The sequence below is a fragment of the Cnephaeus nilssonii genome, assembly GCF_951640355.1.
Source record: "Cnephaeus nilssonii genome assembly, chromosome: 1".
Lineage (NCBI taxonomy): Eukaryota > Metazoa > Chordata > Mammalia > Chiroptera > Vespertilionidae > Cnephaeus > Cnephaeus nilssonii.
The window spans coordinates 45,946,117-45,954,164 of NC_137072.1; positions in this window are offsets into that span (position 1 = coordinate 45,946,117).

Here is an 8,048-nt window from a genome sequence, read left to right on the forward strand (position 1 = left end):
CATATCACTTCTTTTTAAAATAATATTCCAGAAATAATATTTGATGCAATTAGATGACAAAAAAATGTGAATCTTTGAAAGCAAGAGGTAAAGTTCTCTAAGAAGATATGATTACGTAACTAGAAATAATAATTTAAATATTTACTGGAAAAAATAAGAATATTCATTAAGATAGTTACAAAAAAGTGGTAATTTAAATATGTAAACACACACCTATATGAAAAAGTTAAAATATAATTTAAAAATTACCAACTCAAAAGATTGATCTTCAACTTTTATGCTGGGCAACCAATGAGCTTCAGGCACAACTATTGCTTTTGGTGTTTCTCATTCATCTTCAAATAATTCTGCCAAAGACTTTATTTAATAGGACTTTGATTCTATTTTAATTTCACCTAGAGAACTGAAATTCACACCAATGGCTGACCAACAAATTAGAAAGCAGTTTCAAGAGTTATAAAATAGAGTTATATTTTAATCTCTTACCTTTCAACCATTTTAATATTTAATGCTCTGATACAAAGTTTAAAGAAGTTTTCATGTTTTTATGCATAAGGATAGAAAGATTGTTCTAGGTTGGCAATAAATTTTTAGTATTACAATGCAAGGAGTGGTAACACTAGCCAGCTGCTTTAACACATGGCCCCCAATACCTTTAGCTTAACACAATACAAATTCCTTTAATTAGGGAAAAGTTTAATGCAGCTTAGATAGCTGTCCTGTGATCCTTTACCAGTTAGCTATTCAGGGATTTGAGCTCCTTCCATCTTTTGGTGTGTCTTCTTGGAGTACTCACATAGCCACATAGCCACGTGGACAAAGGAGAGAGCAAGGCAAGTAGACCTGGGATTTATGGCGTTCCACTGCCTAGTTACAAGGCTCCAAGTAAACTGCAAGAGAACTTGCAAAATGCATTTTTCCAATGTGCCAAAGAGGAAAATGGCAACTTATAATTGAATACCTGGTATTATCTTTGCCATGGTCTCAAGAAGCCAGAGAAGTTAGTATTTAATTACTACCAGAGAGAAAGCTTCATATAATTGACATTACTAAAAAAAAATAAAAAATCATTATCTTGAAAATCATTCTCCAAAATTCACTTAGTCAATGATTTTCATCAAACAGCAACTCAATATATTCATTGGGAATTCTTGACATATAGCTCACCCACTTAAATTAGATAAATGTATAAAATTCCCAATCTGGCCCATGGTAGATTGGGTAGTGAGTGGTCAGCAAGAATTGACTCCATCCTCAAGGCAAAGTTTTACTGCTGGGAATGAAATGCTTCTCCATGGAGGTTTTTCAATGTTGAGGGAGGCAACTACAACACTTGCATTAACATTTTCCATGCCTAAACCAGCTTTGACATGCTGTGTTTGAATCACTAATCTCAATTTGAGCTTTTATTAAAGTATTTGAGCAAATTCAAAGTTGCCTAGAATACTCTTGGGGGGAGTGCTAGTTAAGCTTTTCACCTTTCATAATAAATATCAACCTACTCTTCTGGATTCTAAAACATGAATGTGCTCTCAAACAACATGGAAGACCAGTTCTTTAGGCAAAACTTTATAGAAATTATAGAAATCCGTGTTAAAATAAATTGTATTTCTGGAAGCCAGTTCTAGACAGGGGTTGTGATATGCAGCAGCTCCTCTGGATTTCCCAAAAATAAACCTTGGATCAAGTTAGTCTCTTGGAACTCAACTTAGAACCTGGAAGAGTTTGTTACAAGATAAAGTTCAATTTAAGATCTGCTCCTGCACTTTTGGGAAGACTGTTATATATGTTATCTGATATAGCGATTTTTTTTATCCTCACCAGAGCAGGATATTTTTTCCATTGATCTTTAGAGAGAGAGAGTGGAAGAGAGGGAGGAGGGGTGGAGAGAGAATCAACGTGAAATAGACTCATCCACAGTTGCCTCCCGCATGCACCCAACCAGGGTATGAGCCATTGACCAGGAATCGAACACTTCAATCCAAGGGCCAAAGCTCTAACCACTGAGCAAGCCATCCAGGACTGATGTATTTATCTTGATCTCCTAAAGTAAGTAGTTTCTAACACAATTTAGGGCACAAAATGGTCTCTTCTGAAAAAAAAATTGTCTTCTATTTTTTTATCTTTAGTGTTGAGAGTATAACAGATGTCTCCCCTTTTTCCCTCATTGCCCCCCTTCACCCAGGTTCCACCCCACCTAGGCCTTTACCACCCTGTTGTCTATTTCCATCATATATTTTTTTTAAGTGAAAACTTACTTCAAGCTTCTTTTTAAAAATGGCTGCCAAGCCTGGTCGGTGTGGCTCAGTGGTTGAATCTTAACCTATGAACCAGGAGGTCACGGTTCAATTCCCGGTCAGGGCACATGCCTGGGTTTTGGGCTCAATCCCTGGTAGGGGGTGTGCAGCCGATCAGTGATTCTCTCTCATTATTGATGTTTCTATTTTTCTCCCTCTCCCTTCCTCTTCAAAAATCAATAAAAATATATATTTAAAAAAAAGAAGAGAAAAAAGTTGGCTATCAGAAAACTATAGAAACAGTAAAAAGGTGAGTAGTTACCAGGGGTTAATGACAGAGAGGGATGAATGGGCAGAGAACAGAGGATTTTTAGGATATTGGAACTATTTGGTATCATACTGTAATGATGGCTACATGCCATTATACATTTGTCAGAACATTTAGAATGCACAACACCAAGAGTGAACTCTAATGTAAACTATGGACTTCAGGTGATTATGATGTGTCAATGTTGGTTCATCAGTTGTACAAAATGTACCACTCTGATGGGGTATGCTGATAATGGGGTAGGCTATGCATGAGTGGGGACAGGGAATATATAGGAAACCTCTGTCCCTTCAACTCAATTTTGCTGTGAACCTAAAATTTCTCTAAAAAATAAAGTCTAGTAAAATGTTCTTTTTTAATATATGCATTTGCCATTATTTTTCCCAATAATTTCAATTTTGTTTGTCAGTTGTGTTTACTTAAAACTAAAGACAACAATTTACATATATTACACATCCTATCTAATAAAGAGGGAATATGCTAATTGACCTTCACACCGTTGCAAAGATGGTGGCGCCCACAGCCAATAAGGAGGGAATATGCTGATTGACTGCCCCACCCTCAAAGATGGCGGCGCCCACAGCCACAAGATGGCGGCACCTAGTCCCCTCTGCCCCACCAGGGCGGAAGACACACGGCAAGGCCGGGCCCACCCCAAGGCAGGCCCGACCACTCCATGCGCCTGCCTCTGGAGTCCCCTAGTCCCCTCAGCCCCCCAGCCACCCAGGGCTAGCCTGAGGCGCAGGCAAGCCTCAGATGGCAGCTGCCCAGCCGCCCAGGGCCGCCCGAGGCTCAGGTAACCAGGGCCAGCCGAGGCTTGCGCTGCCAGCAGTGGCAGCAGCAGAGGTGTGATGGGGGTGTCACCTTCCCCTGATCACCAGGTCACCCCCCCCCACCCTGTGAGAGGGGGCAGGCCGGGCTGAGGGACACCCCCTCCAGTGCATGAATTTTCATGCACCGGGCCTCTAGCATTGTACATAAACATGTAAAAATACAATATATAAAATATATAAATATAAATATATATATTTAAAGCACCTAACAGGAAGCACAGAGTTAAATTCGGCCACAAGAGTTACTTTAGCTCTGAGGGTGGTGGGTTAGCCTGTGTGTTCTTTTTCTGCTTTCACTGGCCCTGAATTTCTCTTTGCTTCATCATCTGAGGCATTGTGATATAATAGTAAATACATATTTCATCTTTGTCCTGGTCGTACTGTCATAGGCATTTAGACAAGATCAGAGCAAGGATGATAGGTCACCAGGGTGGAAAGCCCTGGGTGCCTAGCAACGGGCAAAACTGGGAAAACCAGGACCTCACCCCCAAGGTGACCTTTCCTCCCCAAGCATATCGCTGGTCATGTGGTTTGTTCAGACCCTCCCTTGGCCTTCCTCCCCTGGTAAGTCATGGGGGTAGACCCCCTTAGAGGGGAAAGCACAAGGGGACCAGAGAAGCAGCAAACCCAGCCCTGACCCGTGTGGCTCAGTTAGTTGGAGCATCATCCCATACACCGAAAGGTCGTAGATTCTGGTCAGGGCACATTCTTAGGTTGCTGGTTTGATCCTGGTTGGGGCATGTAGGGGAAGGCAGCCAATCAATGTTTTTCTCTCACGTTAGTGTATCTATCTCTCTCCTTTCCTTGTCAAGGCTGACCTCAGGACCACCTACGTGGACTAATGACTCCCTGCCCTGGTGCTGCCAACCAATCAGTGGGAACCACAACCCTGAAAGAACAAAGGACCCAGCCTTCGGCAAGACTTTGATATGCAAATTAACCCATCCAGGGCCATCCCTCTTCTGTCAGGCCTGTGCATCTCAGAGGCAATATTCCTCTGCCTTCCTCATCCCAGGGCCAGGTACCAGACAACTAGGGAACACCAAAAAATGATTCAAAGTAGCCAACCCTAAACTATTTACCTTGCCCTGCCTTGCCTTTCCCATGGAAACTGGAGTGTCCCCCACCCCACCCCACCCCATCTGTCTCCTGCCTCTGCCCACCCTGTCGTCCTCCCCATGGCCCTGCGTGATGTGTGTGCCTCTGTCTCTAGGACCTGTGAGTGAAATAAACTGTTTCTCCCTGAGCCTGTCCTCTGGCTCCTCTTACGGCCACATCTGACTGATCATCTCATAAAGCGATATAAAACCAACATGTGTCTTGAGGAGTCGCTGGGAAAATATAGTGAGTTAAAATATAATGACATCATTAAAGTGCCTGGTATGAAGAAACCATTCAATTAATGGCAGCTGTTAGGAAAAGTAAGTCTAACTGAAGAGGAGGGATAACTCCCAACATGTATGATCCAGATAGCAGCCATGCTCTGGCATATCTCAATATAAAGCTATGGGGTGTCTGTACCTCTATCTCTTTCCACAACATCTGAGATAGGATAGAATGTGGGACCATTGCTGCATTCCTACGAACAATTTTTTGGGGGGCAGGAGGGATTTCCTGTCTCTTACTGTGATGGAGGCTGGAAGCAGAGGCTCCTGTCTTTCAACAACAGGTATGATTTCTGCCAACAGAACAGCCAATTAAAGCCTCTAGAGAGGGAGGGATTCACCTGGACTGGAGACGTAAAGAGTTTATGAGTTTTAATGACATAAAGATGACAGTGACACATGCCAAGTCGAAAGAAATCCCTGGCTGCATTTGATACCGAGGTTTAGTTCCTAGGAGCAGGGCCAAGTGCTCCCTGCCAAGGGGGAGAGGAGACGTCTCCTCGCTCCTGTCAATCCTGGGTGCAATCGGCTCAAATTTCTGTAGCGTCTAGAAGAGAGATTTCTTTTTTCAATAAATAATTCAATAGGTATCTATTGCATAACGCTATGTGTTTTGTACCATATTACATGTAAGCCTTAGCCGACCTTTCCAGCTGTAATTGAAGCAGCTTTGTCCCTGGTAGTCATTTAATTTGGTTTTGGTTTCTTAAAAACAAAACAAAACATTAAATAGATTATCATCACCTTGAAACTTTGCAGTGGCCTTTTTAAGGAAAATGGATCAATCTTTTTCATTCATCAAAAGTAACCCTACGATGGGCAAGGAAAAAGAAGATGAAAACCTAAAAGTTCAGAAATAAAGGTTCCCAAGGACTGTAGTAACATCCAGGAAACCGAAGGGTCACTCAAAAGATTCCTCAAAGTATTGATAACATGATTTATGACATGAAAGAATATGTTGGCCTTGCCACCTGTGGTAAAGGTTTGGATCCCCTTAGGGATGTTTCAAACCTTTCCCATTGACCTACTCATGTCTTTAAAACCCGTTTTCCCACTAAAAGTTTGCTTTACAACCTCTCACTTATTTGTATAGAAATCTGCATGCTGCCTAAAATCTGAAAAGTAAGGTCATCAGATGTACAACAGAAACACGGGCGGGAGTTCTGCTTCTGGCAATGATGGGTGAGGATATTTTGAGCAAACCCTCTCTTTGAGAGCCAGAAAAGCTATGTAGCTGGTAAGGAACTGGGCTCCTGGGCTCCAGATACGAACACACAGGGGAGCCCAAAGAACTGAGCCTCAGATTGTCCTGCTTTTCTCCTTCAGGCAACTGCCAGTCTAACAGTGGAGACTGGGAGGTGGCTCCTCAGCAGAGCTTTCAACAGATGTGTGAGGCGAGGGAAGGAAAATTCAAGTCCAGAGTGTGCCAAGGAGGGCGGGACTCGGTAGACTCCCCAGGTGTTCAGCTGGAGTCCTGAAGGAGTAAACCCCAGGAGGAAGAGTCTGCTGGATGCAAACCAGCCTCACAAACGCCAGGGCCTGATGGTAGGTGATCTGCGTCTGCTCCTGCTCCAGCCCAGCTGCTTGCCAGAGGCAAAACGAACACTCTCTGGAGGAAAATAACATCGCCTATGGCCACAAATTATCTCTGAATGTTTTATATCAAAGTCTGGCAATCAATTAAAATGTACTGAGCACATGAGAAGATGGAACTGAAAGAAAAACAGAGAATAATGGAAGCAGGCTCATAGGTATTGGAGTTATTCAACAAAATTTTTAAAAATTATTTACATTTAAAAAACGAAAGGGCAAGATTGAAAATTTTGGCAGAGAATAGGACATTAAAATAAAAGGGAATTTCTAGATTTGAAAACATAATTGATATTGAGAATCCAGTGATTGAGTTTAATAATAGTTTACACACAGTTGAAAAGAATCAGAGAAGTCAGAATGAAATATCTAGGTTGAATCATGCAGAAGCAAAATACATGAAAAAGACACAAAAGAGTGTAAGACACACATGGGACAGGTGAAAACATCTAATACGTATGTGCGTGTAGATAGATCAGGACTGAGGAAATGGGACAGAATAAAGCTATAAAGAGATAATGGCTGAGAATTTCCCAAAATTTTTGAAAAATATGAAGCCACCAGTTTAAAAAGCATCATGAGCCCCAAGCAAGATGTCTACAAAGAAAACCACACTTAGGCAATACCGGTAACACCAAAGACAAAACCCTAAAGCAAGCAAATGCAAAGAAGACAAAAATGTGTTGGCTGTTCTCCTTCCTTGCCCAGGGTGGTGTGTAGGACATGGGCAACTGGACCGGGGTTTGCTTTACTCTGTGTTTCTGTCTATTGTCAGTTACTTTGGGGAAATTGAGGCAGCATGCCTCGTCTTTAAAATTCTTAGAGCATTTACTTAATGACAATACGTATTCATTTGGTTCTTAATCCTGCTGAGCACCTTGATGTGGTAGGCCGTTACTATGCCCACCTTTAGATAAACAAACCAAAGGCTTAGAGAAGTTAAATCCTTTGGCTAAGCCGGCAGGGGTCCTCAAACTTTTTAAACAGGGGGCCAGTTCACTGTCCCTCAGACCGTTGGAGGGCCGGACTATAGTTTAAAAAAACTATGAACAAATTCCTATGCACACTGCACATATCTTATTTTGAAGTAAAAAAACAAAACGGCAAAAACACCCGCATGTGGCCCGCGGGCTGTAGTTTGAGGACACCTGGGCTAAGGTCACGAGGCTAGTAGGAAGTAAAGCCTGACTTCATGGCCCTTGCTTCTAACCCTCAGTCATCTGGCGGAAATGGTAAACTGCCTGTGGGAGGATTACGACTCAACTTTCTACTAACCCTCATACTGCCAAGCCCTGTGCCTAGTGACTTGCTCAAACAATACTAACAGCACAACCCTAACAGTCACAGCTGACTTGATGGAGCACATACAACACATCAGAACTCATTACTTTTCACATCCTTCTCATGAGGCAGATACCAGTATTATCCCATTTTACATACTAGAACACTGAGGCACAGAGAGGTGAAGTAAGTTGCAAGGTCATATGTCATTAAATGGTGGGGCTGGAATCCAAAACCAGGCAGTTTGGCGTCACAGCCTGTTTGTAACCATCAGATGTACTGATCTTGCTCTACTATTGTTCATTAACCAGAGAGGTCAAGGGAGAGAGAGAGGTCTGTGTCCACTGGGTCAAGCTTGGAAGCACCCTAATTGTGACTTAAATCAGCACACACC